Source organism: Urocampus carinirostris, chromosome 8 (genome assembly GCF_059441175.1).
Source record: "Urocampus carinirostris isolate Australia breed hairy pipefish chromosome 8, RoL_Ucar_1.0, whole genome shotgun sequence".
Taxonomy (NCBI): Eukaryota; Metazoa; Chordata; class Actinopteri; order Syngnathiformes; family Syngnathidae; genus Urocampus; species Urocampus carinirostris.
In genome coordinates, this window is record NC_142356.1 from 43825402 (window position 1) to 43843257 (window position 17856).

Genomic DNA, 17856 nt, shown 5'->3' on the forward strand with positions numbered 1-17856 from the left:
TGTTTTTACCATGTTGTTACTATGTTGTTACCTGGTTGCTTAGTAGAAATAGAGTTAAATACACTCAGTCAACCACTAAAGAAATAACTACTCCGCGGGCACCTCGAATGACCACTCTGGTGCCTGATGGATCCACGTTGGAGACCCTTGATCTATAATATTTTGTTATTTTAATGTTTCCCAGCTATATGATGATTCAATTTAGGGATATCCACTTCAGAACAGACTATTGTCTTCTCCTGGGGTTATACTGTGTCAAATTGTTGCACTTCTACATCACGTTAAAAAAACAAACAAAAAAAAAACACTTTTTTCCCCACTTCATTTTATTTGCTTCCAAATCTCCAGCAAGAATAATAGAAGCTCAGAATAATAAGCAACCGCCCATGCGAGCGTTGATCTTGACATTGTCGGCGGCCTTTTTCTTCCCGGGATCCCAACAGGAAGATAGAAATATGAGAGCGTGTGAATGGCAATTCCTGGAAAGTTGTTCGAGGTCGCGGGAGGGGGAACCCTATAGCAGGAAACGCAGCATGAACCGCCTTACATGCCGTACTCACCTGTAGCCAATTGTATAGTGGCACTTGGATCCTTCTCAAAGGTAGGCCCAAACTTAGGTGTGCTGCCCTGAGGTGGAATGTTGCTCTGGCGGCTACGATTCAGGTTTTCTTTTCTCTTTTTTTCCCCATTAAGTACACACACCAGTACACAAACTAGGGCAAAGATTGACACCAGGACACACAGACCAGGATAACGCTTTCCATCCTCAGTTATAGTTACATGTTACTTCATTTGTAAAGTAATTGCCTTATCCCCCATATTATTGCCACCCAAAATTAGCACGTTTCTCTGAAAGAGATTATCTAGTTGTAAATTACCATATACACTCACGCAGAAGTTGACCCCTAAAACTTATTTAAAGGGCCAGTGTGTAGTGTTTGACAACTATACATCTGTTTATTGGATAATGCAATCAAAAACAAGTGCCTAAAGCACAAGTTGAAATACAAACCACGGAGACTCAAAGTGACCAAAACGCACCATAGTTCTTCTATTTAAATTTTTTTGATCAGCCTTTCACGATGAAAGAAAATGGAAAGGAAAGAAAGAAAAGATAAAGGAAGAAAATAAGAGAGCAAAAAAAGGAAAAGAAAAAGAAAGAAAGAAAAAAAGAACAAGGAAATAAATAAGGAAACAATAAAGAAAGAAAGACTAAAAAAGAAAGAAAACGAGAAAAAAATAAAGATGCAAAGAAACAACAGAGGTTGGTTCACAGATTTCCTTCCCTTTCTTTTATTTTGTGGCTATTGATAGGCATTTCTAGGGGGTTGGCTTCAATTTGAATACATACAGTCATCTATAACTTGAAAGTTACTTTCAGAGTTAAGCGCTAATTTTGTGCGTCGGTAACCTGGGGGTGGGGGTTCTGGGGGGTTTATGGAGGGCAGGGGTATACCTCACTTTTTGAATGAAGTAACTAGTAAGTGTAATGACTTTTTTTTTTCCAGTAACTCACCTAACACCCTTGAGCACACACACCAGGATAGCATTTCCCATCCGGGACGATAGCAAAGAAGGGAGGGGGAGGTTGTCCAATTCTGGTTTGGTGAGTTTTGTGAAGGAGCTAATGTGTACAGCGTACACAGGTGCAAAGAGAAAGGAAGCCGAATGGCCACAGAGAACTCAGGCAGAGAAGACAGGAGGCGAAGAACGCCGAAGTGACGCCAATCCACCTGAGAGCTGGAGTCGGCGATGCTGTGCTGTAAGGAAAATTTTGATGTGTGGGCTCCATTAATTGTGTCAGCCCCCCCCCCCCCCCCCCCCCCCCTCTTTTTCTTTCTCTCGGGTTCCGAGGAATGCAGGGCTTATGTCAGTGAGAGTCAGGTACAAACTCACTAATTGACAATGCTTCCATCCCTCCCTCCTTCCCTCATCCTCTGTACTCCCTTTTGCCTCTAGTTGGAGACCTTGTAGGATTTAACAAACTCCCCACCCCCTTGCTCTTTAAAAAGAACTTCTTGTCTCCTGTTGCGTCTACAAAAACCGCCAACCGCCGTCGTGACTAGAGTAGAGGCAAACAGAGGAGCTGAATCAGAATCCCTAAAAACACAAAAAGAGGAACAGAAACTTTGTCTTGTCCTCATTTTTGCATGTTCTTTTCAGATCTCTATCCTTCGTTCAAAACAGGAGGCACCTGGTGAGCCCAGGAGAACCTGTACTGAACCAGACCAGGACCTGGACAGAGGAGATGAGACCGTGACTCCCCCGAGGCCAGAATCGTGCGAGACGAGACATCCTGTCCACTTCCAGGTCAGTGTTGAGCTTAAACTTTTCCTCGCAGTGGGTATCTCGGTTCGAATTGAATTGTCTTTATTGTCAAAGATATCAATGTTGTGAATCATTGTATGCAATGATATTAGACATTTATATTAGATATTAGACAAATAAAATGAACTAAGAAATTGTAAGACTGGGTCCAGATGAACACTAAAATCCTGAAATGGGGGTAAAAACAGCCTATATGGGGAGGAGGGGTTGGGTTGGGTTTATTTCAGGTTTTCGGCACAACTTCTGGAGTGACCTACCTGATTACTTGTGAAAGATTGTGATCCTGGTCAAACTTGTTTGTGACTAGAATGCCTTTTTAAGAAAGCTGCTGAGTCAGCAAAACCAAAAATGCCAAGTCAGTTTTTTGGGGGCATTTTCAACACTTGGGGCAACCTACCAAACTGCCTGTAAAAAGATTATGTTGATATGCCATGAAGAGTTGAGTATCTTTCCTGGACGAAATGCCGAGTCAAAAAGACCAAAAGTGCTGAGCCGACTTTATTTGGCATTTTTTACATAAAGGTCAAGCCTTCTAACTGCAAAACATCGTGTTGAAATCAAATGATGTTCTGGTCTGGGAGAATAGAATATCTTTCTCCCAAAAACAAACGAGAAGTCAGCACGACCAAAGGTCCTAAATCGACTAGCTTAAGCATTTTTTCACTTATAGATCAACTGTTCTAACTGTCTGCAAGTCATTGTGTTCAAATTGAATGTCACTCTAGCCTGAGAGAGTAGAATGGGCTTCTGGGAAAAAATACAGAGTCAACAAAAACAAATGATCTGTGTCTGTCTTTTTCGGCATTTTTCACAACCAGGGTGACTTACCTGACTGCCCATGAAAGGTGGTGATCGTATCTTAAACTCCTCCCCCATTTTCTTGGAGGGGAGAGACACACAAACAAACACAGACAGACATATATATATATATATATATATATATATATATCTATATATATATATATATATATATATATATATATAAGGGCGGCACGGCAGAGGAGTGGTTAGCGCGTGTGCGGCACAGTTCTGAGGTCATGAGATTGAACCTCCTGTGTGGAGTTTGCATGTTCTCACCGTGCTTGCGTGGGTTTCCTCCAGGCACTCCGGTTTCCTCCCGCATTCCAAAAACGTGCTTTTCAGGTGAATTGGCCGTCCAAATTGTCCCTAGGTGTGAATGAGTGAGTGGATGGTTGTCTGTCTCTGGATGGTTGTGTGTGCCCTGCGACTGGCTGGCAACCAGTTCGGGGTGTCAAGTCAGGTCAAGTCATGTTTATTTGTATAGCCCTTAATCACAAAGAGTCTCAAAGGGCTGCACAGACCACAGATTATTGCAAACCACGAACTATTATGACACCATCACATGATCTAAAACCAACATGAGGGCAAATAATACACAGATATTGTCAGTCCCCTGCGCACTGCCCGAATATAGCTGGAATGGGCTTCATTTACATATATATAGACCGTAATTCATCTCATCTCATCAGGTACACCGCTTATCCTCATTAGGGTCGCGGGGGGGCTGGAGCCCATCCCAGCCATCTCTAGGCAGTGGGCAGGGGACACCCTGAACTGGTTGCCAGCCAATCGCAGGGCACACAGGGACAGACAACTCATTCGCTCATTCCGGCCAATTCACCTGAAATGCATGTTTTTGGAACGGGGGAGGAAACCAGAGTGCCCGGAGGAAACCCACGCAAGCACGTGCTGCCCGGCCGTAATTCAAATGGCCTTTAATTCAAAATAGTTCATCAAAAAGCTTTGACTATATCATTTTATACTTATACTTTCCATTGATACCAAAAGCCCAAATTTGTTATTTGCCTCACTGTGACTCATTTTGGCAGATCAGGTCACATATATTGTCACAGTTTTGTGCACTTGTTTAGGGCGGTGATGGCATGGAGAAGGAACTGTCTCTGAGCCCATTCGTCCTTGTTTTAAGGGACCTCTAGCACTTACTAAAGGGCAAGCAGAAAAGTTTCTTATAATTTTGACGGCTCTTTTATTGTATCACAAGATGGCGATGTCCTCTAGGCTGGGCAGATAGCGGCCGGTGATCTTCAGGGCTGTGTTGATTACTCTCGGTATGTTTCCTGTATGTTCTATGTTTCCTCAGCTGGTTTGCACTGAGGGCGTTGACCTTCATGACAAGGTCATAGGACAGCGAGCGTTTCTTTGTGTGTACGTGCCATTTGCAGTAATGTCTTGTCTAGTCATCTTGCACATTGTGTTTTTACAAAACTGGTTAAGCAGGGCGCCGCTTCGGCCTTGGTGATCTTGTTGATGTACAAAGCAGATTGGGACTGTTTGTCATGCCCGGGTCACAAGGACGTTGGGCGGGGAAGGTGATAAAACGGGATTGGAAAATTCATTAATTGCGTCATTCTATCATGAAAGTGATTTTTATTTTAATACAAAATAATCAGCACTCTATTGCATTTGGAGAACGATACCGATAACTGATTTTTAATGTAAATGCTATTCTTCGGAAACGTATTTCATAACACATGCAAAATCCAATTGCTCTAATGTGTGTGTAAACAAAAATAATGTTTACAACAGAAATGTTGGAGAGACTTGATGGTTCATTCCTGTTATTTGGTGCCATATTTAGTGTAAAATGGGCTTATACTCATTTTAAAAATATTTTCTTGTATGCTTAATTGCCCTCTACCATAGGACACACTGATATGTATAAAAGATAAAGATAAATTAGTTTTGAATAAATTACGCTGATTGTAGTACATGTCCCCAGTCATGTTTGATTGACTTCTGTTACAAAAATAAGTAAGAAAAATCTAATTTATTAATTGGTTTTCATCACTTATTTCATTTCATTTATTGCCATATGGTTATGTTCCTCAAATAATGTCAATTTTCACGTTTAAAATCTCTGAAATAATTTTTGTCCCAGTGTAGTGTCCCCCCCTTGTTACTCTGATAAGTGTTTCGATAGAAAACATAATAATATAATAATAATAATTTCCTTGTATTGTCATTCTGTGTAACAACGTACACAGAACGAAATGTCGATTGCACCTGACCCGTTGTAGCGAGCCGATGCAGCCGCAGCCAACAGAGGGCGCTGCCGACCACTTTTTAAGTCTTAGGAATGACTCGGCCGGGGCGCGAACCACCGACCTCCCAGTCTCAAAGCGGGCGCCTTACCATCTAGGCTACTGAGCTGGTATCTGCTGGCTATCATTTTAGTCACATGAAGCTTTGATGTAACAATATTTTTGGAGGGAAAATATTCAATGAGAAGAAGAGTAAGTACTTCTCTTTAATCAACCTTTTTTCAATGTTTGATTATGGTTATATATATATATATATATATATATATATATATATATATATATATATATATATATATATATATATATATATATACATATGGGTACCCCTATATATATATATTTTTTTTTCCTCATGGTCTGATTACTCCTTCGTATCATTTCTAGTCCCTAAGTACCAGTTGGACCTGATGACAGATTATCTTTTACAGGAACAAAAACATATCTTATCTTGCAGAAAGGCACAAGGACATCCATATTTTTTTTCTTTAACCAGCATCAGAAATAGCTTTGCAGCCGTCTTAAGTTTCAGGAAATTAAGCGATAGAACATAGCACATGAATTGCAAAGTTAAATTGCCGTAAAGTGCGGGGTTAGAAACCTATGCTTGGACACCAATGTAATCTAAAATAATATATAGCGAAGGCTCCCGATAAAAGAAAAATCCATTGGTTCCTGTCTCTCTCTTTTTCTTCTCTTTTTCTTTTTCTCCCTTTCCCTCTTTATCTCTCTCCCTTTGTCTTTCTCTTTCTGGCTCTCTTTCTTTTTTTGTTTCTTTCTATGTTTCTTCTTCTGTCTCTTTTTTCTCTCTTCTCTTTCTCTTGCTCTCTCCTTTTTTCTCACTTTCTCTCTCTAATGTGCTCTATCTCTACTTGACCCTCTCTATTGCACTCTCTCTATTTCTTTTTGTCTTTCTCCCTTTTTTCTTTCTCCCTTTCTTTTTTTCTTTCTCTCTCTTCACTTCCATCTTTTTTGTCTTTCTCACTCTTTCTTTCTTTCTTTCTTTCTTTCTTTCTTTCTTTCTTTCTTTCTTTCTTTCTTTCTTTCTTTCTTTCTTTCTTTCTTTCTTTCTTTCTATGCTACTAGTCTGGCCCCTGTAAAAAAAAATTCCAGCATGTGGCCCCAGCTAAAATGAGTTTGACACCCGTGGCAGAGTGAAACAACACAGCGGCAAGATGTCACATGACTGTCACATGACCATCTCATGTTCATAATGGGGAAATGGAACACGTTCTCTGTGTGTGTTTCTGTGCATTTGTGTGTGTTTCATAAGCCTAATCCACAAAAACCGCCGCAAAAAAGATTTCTACTGCAAGGAAGGAACTTGTATCTGCTATTATTTTTTGTATGAAGTAACTGCATGGAGAACGAATGGCATATATTTGCCGCTCACTCTGTGACATATACACACATAACTGAAAAGCACAATGGCGCCATTCTTTCCCCTCGATGGGCCTCCCTCAGTTGCTCCTCAAATGTTCAGCAGGTATTAAATAGTGATGTAGCTGCAAGAAATCGAGTTTAAAATTCATTTTCTCCTTAGGCTCTCATGTAAAAAGCATTAAAAGTGTCTTGAATTAAGCGTTTAGAATAAATAAACAGGATAAGAAATGTCACAATTTAAATTTTGATGAAAAAAACAACTAAAGTGGAGTTCTAAAATTAAACTCTGATTGACTATTTTGTTACAGGGGAAATGGGGAAGCTTGCATGCAAGAAATTAACCAATTGGAGATGGAACATTAATGATCATGTAAAATCATGTAAAGACGCACAATAATCAGATCAGGGTCTTGCACCCCTGCGACCCTAGTAAGGATGAGCATTCCAGAAGATGGATGGATAGTAAAGGCACTTTCAAAACAATCCTGAAATGTGCAGGGAGCCGACGCAGCGATCAGGAGCAGATTTATCCTACACTTGAAGTGCAAAAAAAAAAAAAAACAGTAAACAATATAATAAAATAGCTATCAGTAAGTACATAAACATACACAAAAACGCACAAAGACGTACGCAAACACATACAAAGAAAAAAGTAAACACACAGAAAAACCATACGGTAACATGCACTAAAACATTTGCATAAACAGCCAAAAACGTACGTAAATACACACAAAAAAACGTACGCAGACATGCAAGAAAACATGCGTAAACACACCCAAACAAAACACATGAAAGGGAGAGCAATCAAGAGAGAAAGAGAAAAAGAATAAGAGGAGAAAAAGAGAGAGACAAGTCCCAATGGATTTTACTTTAATTGTGAGCGTTTCAAAACCAATTTGATGAGACTTATCTATTTGAAAACAAAAATAAAGAAATATAGTGTGCAGATGCCTGCATATGTACTGTATTTTTCATAAACATGAACAAAAATGTTAAGCAAGCACGCACAAAAACACGTACATAAAAACGTACATGAAAATGTAAAAACGCACAGAAACCCACAAAAAACGGGCAAAAATGTATGTAAACACACACAAAAACAGAATGTCAACACACAAAATGTACTTGAACAAATAAAACTTAAGTAAATACATACCAAAAATGCACAAAAATGTACGTAAAAAGACACAAAAACGTACGTAAACACGCACAAAAACCTACGTAATGCACTCCTTTTTGCCGTCAGTAACGGCAACGGCATTGTAATGGCGGAATGAATAATAAGGTAGATTAGTGATAATATAACGCAGCTATGTAACACCGTTATTCATAACAGCGTTATCCCCAACACTTCTGGTGACACTCAACCAAATATGTGCATATGAACTGACCCCTCTATTTCAGTATTTTGTTTTGTAGTTTGTCACGTTTCCATCCTGTGAGATTCTGCTGACTCATTATCGTGTAATCCTATGTGACGCAGTAGGCTAGTGTGTGGACAGGTGACACTCACCCATTGCGAAGGCTGCAACAACAGCCCTTCTCCCTGCGTGACCCCGTCTTTCTCTTATCCCACCTTTGACCCCGGCATGAAGGCCCACCTACCATGTAGTGATACAGCTGAACCCTCCTCTTTTCTTTAGTCTGCTTTCTACTTTGGAATTTTGGAGCAGTTTTACATCAAAAGAAGACATATTAGCTCGGTTGAACCTTATTACCCGATCTCTTTGCCGCATACCTGTTATCAAACACAATGGGGGAGTTGTCTGAATTGCAGGTGTTTTTGGGAATGTTTGATTGTCAAGATATTATGTATCCATGCTGGTAGAGTATTCCTCGATTTTGCAGTTAATCCATTCCATAACCATCAAGTGAATTCACGCTTTGTAAAAACTGTATACAGTGGCTTACAAAACTATTCGGCCCCCTTGAACTTTGTGACCTTTTGCCACATTTCAGACTTCAAACATCAAGATATAAAACTGTATTTTCTTGTGAAGAATCAACAATAGGTGGGACACAGTCATGAAGTTGAACACACTTTATTGGATATTTTAAACTTTTTTAATATATAAAAAACAAAAAGTGGGTGTGCAAAATTATTCAGCCCCATTGAGTTAATACTTTGTAGCGTCACTTTTGCTGTGATTACAGCTGCAAGTTGCTTGGGGTATGTCTCTATCAGTTTTGCACATCGAGAAACTGATATTTTTGCCCATTCCTCCTTGCAAAACAGCACAAATTCGGTAAGGTTGGATGGAAAGCGTTTGTGAACAGCAGTTTTCAGTTCTTTCCACAGATTCTCAATTGGATTGAGGTCTGGACTTTGACTTGGCCATTCTAACACCTTGATATGTTTCTTTGGTAAACCATTCCATTGTAGCCTTTGCTTTATGTTTTGGATCATTGTCTTGTTGGAAGACAAATCTCCGTACCAGTCTCAGGTCTTTTGCGGACTCCACCAGGTTTTCTCCCAGAATGGTGAGGTATTTGGCTCCATCCATCTTCCCATCAATTTTAACCATCTTAACTGTCCCTGCTGAAGAAAAGCAGGCCCAAACCATGATGCTGCCACCACCATGTTTAACTGTGGGGATGGTGTGTTGAGGGTGATGAGCTGCGCTGCTTTTACGCCAAACATTGCATTGTTGCCAAAAAGTTCGATTTTGGTCTCATCTGACCAGAGCACCTTCTTCCACATGTTTGGTGTGTCTCCCAGGTGACTTGTGGCAAACTTTAAACGACACTTTTTATGTATATCTTTAAGAAATGGCTTCCTTCTTGCCACACTTCCATAAAGGCCAGATTTGAGCAGTATACGATTGATTGGTGTCCTATGGACAGATTCTCCCACCTCAGCTGTTGACCTCTGCAGTCCATCCAGAGTGATCATGAGCCTCTTGGCTGCATCTCTGATCAGTTTTCTCCTTGTATGAGCTGAAAGTTCTATCTCTATCTCTCTTCTTAATTTCCCTTTCTCTCTCTTTTTCACCTTTATCCTCCCCCTTCTCTCTCTCTCTCTCTCTCTCTCTCTCTGCCTCTCTGTCTCTACTTCCCTCTTTCCTTTTTTCTGTCTTTCTCTCTCTATCTCATCCCTGTCTTCTCTCTTTCTTTATTTTTCTCTATCTCCCTGTCTCTCATTTTCTCTCGTTCTCTCTTTCAATTTTCACCATCTCATTCTTCTCTCTTTTTGTCTCTTTTTCTCTACTCTTTTAATTTATTCTCTCTTTTTCACTATCTATCTCTTTTCTCCTTTGCTCTCTTTCTCTATTGCTCAGTCTCTCCTTTTCTCTCTTTCTCCCTCTATCTTTCTCATTTTCTGTGTCTCTTCTTTTCTCTTTTTCACGCTGACATACTTTTTCTCTCTCCTTTCTTTTGCTCTCTTTTCCACCTTCTCTCTCCCTCTCTCTATTGTTACTCTCTTTTCTATGTCCCTCTCTTATTTTCTTCCCCCCCCCTCTCTCTCTCTCTCACTCCCTCTCTCTCTCTCCCTCTCTCTCCCTGTCTTGTTCTCTCTCTCACTCCAATCTACTAGTCCGGCCTGTGGGGCAGTTTTTTTCTACCACATGGCCCCCAAGCTCAGACGAGTTTGACACTCCTGTCCTACAGAAACCATATTAAAAAATACATTTCTGTCGAATACTTTTCAATGTGTAATCTTTTTGGGAAAAGCGCCCGGGAGCTGCTCGGCAGCGGTAAAGAGTCTCCTGGTCCGCGACTTGCCCATCCCCCGGCTTGACCCAAGTTTCGCCTTTATCTGAACAGTTTCAGTCCATCCCTCACAAGATGGAGAGCAGGTGGAAGTGTTTTGTTTCATTTTTTTGTTTGTTTTTTCTTTTGTTCCTTGTCATGAAATCCCTGTTTCGTGACAGTGCTCAGCAGCTTAGTCATTGTGTGTTTAGGAATCTGTATTTAGGAGCTTTTAATGCCGCGATCTAACCGGCTTATTTTCTCTTGGCCCAAGTATGTGTTTGTGGGTGCGACCGCAGTTGAAAAGAACAAATTGTCTCTCGAACAAACAAAAAACTTTGAACGTTCAAGATTAGTGGCCGGCTTATGTCTCGTCCCATGGCGTTCCTTCTCAGGAATGAATGAAAAACGACGTTGCATGAACAGCAAATTCAAATTTATTTCCCGAGGAAATAAATAAAAGGAGGAAGAAGGTAATTAGGTCAGATGTGTCGGTAAATATATTTTTTGCAAACATGAGAGGGAAACTTTTTTTCTTTTCACTAATTATGTAACAGCGTTATTTTTTCCGGTAACAGGGTAATCTGACTAATTATTTGTTGTTTCAGCCAATGACATGGACATTTTCATGATCCACTGACACAAACCAATAGCAGACAGGCATCTTAGAGACTGTAACTCAGGGGCCACATACTACAAAATATCTTACATACAAATTGGTAGATTAAAGAGAAAGATAGAGATAGGGGGAGAAAAAGAGAGAAGTAATGGATATTTAAGGGAAAGCATTAGAGAGAGAGAACAAAGAAGACAGAGAAAGATAGAGAGAGGTAGAGAGAAAGAAAAAGGGGGAAGAGAGAGACATAGAGAGAAGCACAATAGCAAGAAAGGGAGAAAAAAACTGAAAAAGAGAAAAGGGGAATAGAGAGAAAAAAAGAGATGGACAAAGAAAGAGAAAAAGGAATAAAGAGAGAAAAAAGTTAGAAAAAATAGACAAATGTAGAGAGATAAAGAGAGAAGATAAAAAAGAGAAGAAAGAGACAAAGAGATAAAGATAGAAAAAATTAAGTGTGAGAAAGAGAGAAAGGGAGAAAGAAAGAAAAGGAGAAATAGCGAGAAAGAGATAGAGGGAGAGAGAGAAAGAGAGAGAGAGAAAGAGAGAGAGAGAGAGAGAGAGAGAGAAGAGAGAGAGAGAGAGAGAGAGTTAGTCACCAAAATCAACAAAGTACTCATTTGCTTCTCACTCCAAAAGTGTGCCTCATTGCTGCGTCCTGTGTGTTTTCAGGTTGGCTTGCCAGAAGCATAAACTTACACTACATATAGATGGATATCACTGTTCTATATACGCACTGTAGCATTTACTTCATGCGGCAGAAAATTATACAGAAATATTGTGAAGAAATCAACCAATACACACGAGGGTTCTTTAACAATTGAGCTGGAGTTTGTGCGTATCATTTGTCTGTAATACAAGTCCCACAGTGCTTTGTGGCATCAAACAGATTCCTTGTGAAACACCATATTAGGGTCATACAGATGCTGTCCTACTTACAAACGAGTTAAATTTGTTTGTAAGTGCTCCAGTGCTATATTTTGAATTGAATGTATGTTTAAGGTTTGTATAAGTAACCTGTATTGTTTTGAAACTGAAAAATCAACGCGTAATAAAATAATATTCTCCATAAAGTTTCAAAGCAGGCTGAATGATAAAGCATAGTGCTGAAAAACAAAGCTACACATTCTTTGTTGATATTTTGTGGACTGTGAAGCCCTATGAGACTCCTTATGATTAAGGGCTGTACAAATAAACATGACTAGACTTGAAAATAAAGATAAAGACAAATAAAGTTAAGTTCAACTTACTTTTGGAAGAGTTAGGCGACTTCCTCCTCCGTGGTAAAAATGGACAGAAAAAAGTGATCCAACCATTTTCTCAGCATCAAGCTTTTATATTCCACTTTCATTTCAAAAGAAATGGCTTGCCTCTTCTTTAAGCCTTACACCAACCATATCGGATGGACGCACGAGATATTAAAGAATTAAAACGTCAAAGTTCTTAGGGTGCTAGAGATACAGTGCAGTGTGTATACACACAAACCAGGATGTAGAAGCCGGATTTCTTCTTCGGGGTGGATGCTGGGTGACCTCTCACAGCGCCACGCGACAGATTGAAGCACTACAGCATTGTAATCTACTCGAATAAAGGTACACACAATACAAATTATAATTTACAGTAATGTCCGGATTTTTTTCGACATCCCGAAAAAAAAAGTTTAAGTGTACTGTTGTTCGTAACTCGAATGGTCGTAAGTAAGGGAGCGTCTGTACTCACTATTGGGTGCCATTTCAGCATGATAACCTTCACTCAAAAAATGTAAAATATTTAATGTTTTCAACATTTCATCTAAAAGACGGACTTTGAAACTGTAATATAAATAAATATATTGGTCCAGCTCAGGATATCATTCTGTAACATTTTTTAACCAACTACTTCACACATCACAACAGCCAAATGTGTCCCCTGTACAGTAGTAGCAGGGTAGATACGGTTTGGAAAGTTTATGCTTAAGTTAGCCATTACTACTAATGTGATAAAAATAGAAGCTAGTACACAATGATTACTGTGAATGGTTTTTGACATGTATATTACCCATATTATCAAAATTACAAAAAAATACTGGTTCCCACCATGAATACGCGTAACGAGGTGGTCGTGTTATGCTTGTCTTCATCAGTAAACTTTAAAAAACATTGAAAAAAGGTTAATTAGAGAGTGTTGATCTCCATGGATGTTTTACCTAAAAAAATGTGTTACATCAGAGAATCATGTGACTTAAATGATAGTCAGCAAATCTTTTTGTAGAACTCTTATCAGTGTAACGGGGGGGTTGTTCACACTGGGACACAATATGTCTTTTAAACATAAAAATGCACTAATAACTGAAAGTGACATTAGGTGGGGAATATTATAATTGAGGCAATACAGAAATGATGAAAAACCATGAATTCGTAGGTTTTTCTCACTTATATTCGCAACATAAATCAATTTAACATGACTGGGACATAGCATTTTAGTGTACTTGTAGTACAATTAGAGTCCTTTTTCTGAAATCAAAATATATATTGCATACATATCAGTGTTTCCTGTGGTAGAGGTCAGTTAAGCATACAAGAAAATATTTTAAAAATTAGTATATTAGTACGATCCCATTTTTAAACAAAATATACCATTTTATGTCATGGGACTCAAATGGCACCAAATAACAGTAATGACCCAGTACATATAATTTGAGTGGTCATATGCTTATCGAAACGATAAATGGCAAACGTTTTGGAAATTCTGTACATATTTCATAGTTTCGTATTAATTATTTCCTATAGCGTTAGCATATGCAGCAAAATGCAATGCTATATTTTCACTAAAACTGGTAATAATAACGTGTCTTATCTGTGCAGCTTTCCACAAGCGCCATCCACTCAAACTGCCGTCTCCACGTTATACAATCTGACAAATGTTGTGCAAATATCAGCGCCTCTATTTCGTGTTTGAGTTAAGAATACGCCTCATAACCACCATTGTCAAGTCAATTTGGCTTTTGCTGTGTTCTGTAACCAGTCTGTTGGCTATTTTAAAATTATCTTTTCCTTGATAAAGATCAGGATAGCCTTAAATATGGTGAAAAACGCTTCTTCTTTTTTTAAATTAAAAAAACATGTGAAAAACGCAGCGACAGAAATGGTTGAGTCCATTTGATTCCTAGCACTGCTCTAGCCCCACACCCGCTCCTCTTCTGCTCGGCAAGTGTCACTTGTGGCATAGTGGTGGAGTCTGTGGATGCTCCAGCATATTACGATGAGAGTATTTTATACAGATGTTATGTTGAACAACTATTTTAGCACCCAATACCATGACTTTGTTATCTGTATGTGTATGTGTACTGTATTAGGAATGCAAACTAAAACCAGTGCCAAAGAGCACATCGTTGCAGCAAAATGCTGGACAAATATGGGAGTGACTACTAAGTAAGTGTTCAGCAGTGTAAAAGAAATACAATTCTCTCCACCTATGAATATAATATTTAAAAATAACATTGATCAAGTCACTTCATGTTTATTTGTTGACTACAGACTATTATCACATCATCCCCCGATCTAAATCCTACAGTACATGAGGGCAATGAAAAACTTAAAAACCTTCGCATGAGGAAATGAGGAAACCTGGAGAAGGGGGTCGCACATGAGGTAAACTCCCCCTTTGAGGATGACCAGGCTGCAATGGATGTTTCACGGACATCAAAAGATAATACACAGACATCATCAACATTAAATATAGGCAATAACAGAATGACAGCTTCCTGAGGTCAACACAATTCATAAACTATAAAATATTAGTATATTTTAAGCCTAGATTTAAACAGTTTTACTGAGGTTGCATATCCAATCTTAGAGGCGAAGCATTCCACAGTACCGGTGCCCAAATGGAGAACGTTCTCGAAACTGCAGATTTCTTCTTGGCGCTTGGGATCACGAGTAGACCAGCATTTTCGAACGAAGGCTCCGACCAGGAACTTAAGGGGAAAAATATGAGGAAGCAAGTCCATGCATGATTTTGTATAATACCAACAAAACCTTAAAATCACATTCTAAACTGACACGGAGCCAGTGCAGGTCAGCCAAAATTGGGGTAATGTGACCAAATTTTCTTGTCCTAGTTAAAAGCATCGCTGCAGCATTTTGTACCATCTGGAGTTTTTTTTATGCTAGACTTCAGGAAACCGGAGAGTACAGTAGTACATTGCAGTAATGGAGACAGGAGGTAACAAACGCATGAATTAAAATCTCAGCATCAGACTGGGACAGCATAGGGCGACTGTTTTAATTCTTGCGAAGATGGAAAAAAGCTCTAACATTGTTTCTAATGTAATGGTCTTGGTTTTATAGTTCATGTATTTTTTGCTTATTATTCAAATCAATGTTTTTTTCTTACTGAGTGAAATGTTCTTGTACCTCTAGGAGGCATTTAATATTACACAATGTCCCTTTGAGTGATTATTTTTAAACCTGCCAGACACTGTCACTCACTCATCACCCCCAAAGCTTTGAACCTAAAATCTACCTTGTCCCACCCTATTGGTTGTCAGACAAGTCACATGCATTTATTTGACATTCTTCTTCCTTCTCGTCTTTAACCATGGCGGTGATATTGGTTTGCCAAGTGTCACACGATTTTAGTGAAGAGAAAAAATGTGCAGAAAAGCTCTTTGATTCTGCTGAGTCTTTTTATCTCAACGATAAACAGGACGTGGTGATTGGCTGACTCCTGTTTCAGGATTTGAGGTGAAACATTTGAATGAGGAAGTGCTACAACTAAACTCGTTTCCCTTTTGGGAAGTGTTTACTGACTATTGCTTTTTTGTCATGAGCAGATTTCTTTTTCTGTTTTATAATCTCTCTGCACTAGCATATACGTCCTTGTATGTAGCAATTGTGTTTTTTTGTAAATTGTTGATTATTATGAAATTTAGGGCTGTGTTTTCATTAAAGAAATCCTGAATTGATTAAGTTTTAATTCACAATATCTTATTTTATTTATAGTTACATTTGATTCATTCAAATTGAACAATGTTGATTATTATGAAAATTAGTGCTTGGTTTTGATGAAAAAAATAAAAAATCCTGAACTGATCTAGTTCACAATATATATTTTTTTCAGTTAATTTGATTTATTCAGATGAAACAATTTTGATTATTATGAAAATTAGGGCTGGGTTTTGATTTCTAAAAAACTCCTGAATTGATTTAGTTTTGAATTACCATATTTTATTTTATTTATGCTTTTTAATTTGATTTACTCACATTGAACAATGTTGATTAATATGAAAAATAGGGCTGTGTTTTGATTAAATAAATCCTGAATTGATTTAGTTTTGATTCACCATATTATTTTTATATAGTTTTGATAGAAATTTCATTAATTGATTTGGTTTTGATTCACAATTTGATTCAATGAGGGCTTTCATTTCTAATTAAAATCAATACTTTGCATTCTAAATGATACAGATTGCAATTGGTTTTGATTCCCAACTCGATTCAAGCAGGGAGGCAGGAACCAAGGTAAGGTGCTCAAAAATATGACATGAACAAAGTAACAAACAAATGGTAAAAAAAAAAACTGTCAGAAACAAAAAACAAAACTCACAAATCAGGATGCAACGTTAAAATGGCAATGATGGAGATGAAAGTGACAAATGAAAATCACCCAACACTGAGTGCTGTCTAAAATGTCTATGGAGGGTGAGATTAATTACAAACAGGCGCTGGGTGATTGGAAACACCTGTCCCAATTACAAACTGATTAGGGGCCCTCTAATTGACAGAGACACCAGGCCCTGACAAAAAAACAAAAATTGAAAAATGTAATAATTCGTGTAGACTTTGTCCAGTTCAATGCAAACTTAAATATTTCCGCTGGTATTCTACATATACTTCTCTCCATTCTTTTAAAAATATATATTTTTTAAAAATGCCCAGAAATGGAGATACGTCTTTTTGAAAAAAGTGGGAATATGTATTATTGGGTCTAAATAATTTTGCTTATTTTGTTGTTTTTTACAGGCAAAACAATAAACTAAATTCCAAATTCTAGGTTTTATAAGCAAATGACTAAAAGGGGTTCATCTTTTAACTTGTTTTCCTACCTTTTTATTTATGGTGTGTGTATGAATGGGTAAGTGTGAAGCAGATTGTAAAGCGCTTTGGGAGGTCTTGACCTGAAAATCGCTATATAAATGCAGACCATTTACCATTTACCATTTAGCAAGCTATCTGGCTAACTTACATTCTTTTTTGCATAATATCTACCTAACATTTGACCTTTTTTGCTAGTTATCAGGCTAAATCTTGGCCTCCTTTCTAGGAATTCAGCTAGCCTTGTTTTTAGCTTTCTATCTGGCGGTTGAAATGGCATTTTACTCTTTAAGGTCTTTCCCTGTTAACAAAAAATGGCATTATAAATAACAGTGTTATTCCTAAGACTGTTCTGTACACAATACAGTAGCTGTGCTATTTGGCTTGCCCTAAACGACTCTGACAGTTTGCTTGGCCTTTGCTCCAGAGTTCTGACGTGACTGTGTTGATGGGACCGGATTTTTTTGGGTTAAGAAACTTTGCCCCCCATGTTAGCCTACAAAATGGAAGAATCAGTGATGCCTTGTCCTTCATTAACAGAGGTGGTGGTTAATGTATTACTCCTACAATGGCAATTGCACCCCATGTGATAACAGTGTTGGTTTTTTTGGATTGTTTCAGGTAGTGTTTAAAGTCATTCCTGTGAGTGAATGAAAAAATAAAAAGAAAAGTTCATAATGACATGTAT

General features: G+C 38.4%; 1 protein-coding gene across 12 annotated transcripts in view; it reads left to right on the forward strand.

The window, feature by feature from the left end:
- Window positions 1-17856, forward strand: part of rbm47 (RNA binding motif protein 47) — a 73893-nt gene that overhangs the window by 1785 nt on the left and 54252 nt on the right. For 4 of the 12 annotated variants that reach the window (XM_088342808.1, XM_088342813.1, XM_088342814.1 and 1 more), the window contains exons 1-2: window positions 1505-1762; window positions 2188-2310. The gene's annotated coding sequence lies outside the window, so the exon portion shown is untranslated. Of the gene's footprint in view, window positions 1-1504; window positions 1763-2163; window positions 2311-17856 lie in introns of those variants that run through there. The other 8 variants (XM_088342801.1, XM_088342812.1, XM_088342809.1 and 5 more) reach the window with 5 other exon arrangements.